Here is a 966-nt window from a genome sequence, read left to right on the forward strand (position 1 = left end):
TGTGCATGAATGTGCAGAGACCAGAGCTTGGAACCAGGGACCACATGGATCAGAACATTAGCATTGGAAGGGAGGGTGTGTGACTTCTGCACCGACAGACAGAGACTGCAGGACGGTGGGGGAGGGGGTTAGGCGTTGGGGGAGGAGTCAGAGGAACAACAGACTGGAAAATGTCCCAATGCTACTTTATTTACTGACAGTGGAGCTCCTGTAGCGTGGTGGGTCATGATCACAGGACTGGAGTAGTCCTCTACTCACCCTGTGAATCTAACACACCTTAGCAATGTTAGATATGTGGGAAAAGAAATCCAAAATGCACATGTGAGGTGAGCTCACCTTCCGCCAAAGCTGTTAGTATCATTTAATTCACTTTCCAATGTACTAAACATCCCCTTTAAACTCTTAAACATCATGCTGTGTCTGCGTGACCAAGTCTTGTGGCTCACAGGACAAGTCAGCCATTTTGTTGACTGGCTCCTCTGTTTGGTATCTGCAGTTCCCCATGTTCGCCAGCAGAGGGACAGTTATGCTCTTGACATTAACGCCAGAATGTTTCTGTACATGTGGATAAACCTTTGTACATCATGTACCTTTTGTCACTACACACCACTCTTCCCAATGTGAGTTGGTATTTCCACATGATTTTACTCAGAGATTTTCTGTCTGTCCTTCATAAACTTGTACAGAAGAGAAGGTCTAGCATGCTAGTCTGTGAAGAAGAATGAACAAGTTTTCTTTGGATATCTGGATGTGAGGGGAAATGAGTTCTCTTCTAATGTAGGACCTATATTGCACACATAGGGAAGGCTAATTATTTCACATACTGATTTATAGAGAGAATTTATGACCTCACACTATGGAAACAGTTCAGTATTGTAGCTTAAGTTTAGCATAAAAAAAACCCAATGCATTGCATTTCACAGAACGCACTGTCTGAAGTTTTTGTGTAAATAGATAGCTCTCAGA

The sequence above is a fragment of the Takifugu rubripes genome, chromosome 17 (assembly GCF_901000725.2).
Source record: "Takifugu rubripes chromosome 17, fTakRub1.2, whole genome shotgun sequence".
Classification (NCBI taxonomy): Eukaryota; Metazoa; Chordata; class Actinopteri; order Tetraodontiformes; family Tetraodontidae; genus Takifugu; species Takifugu rubripes.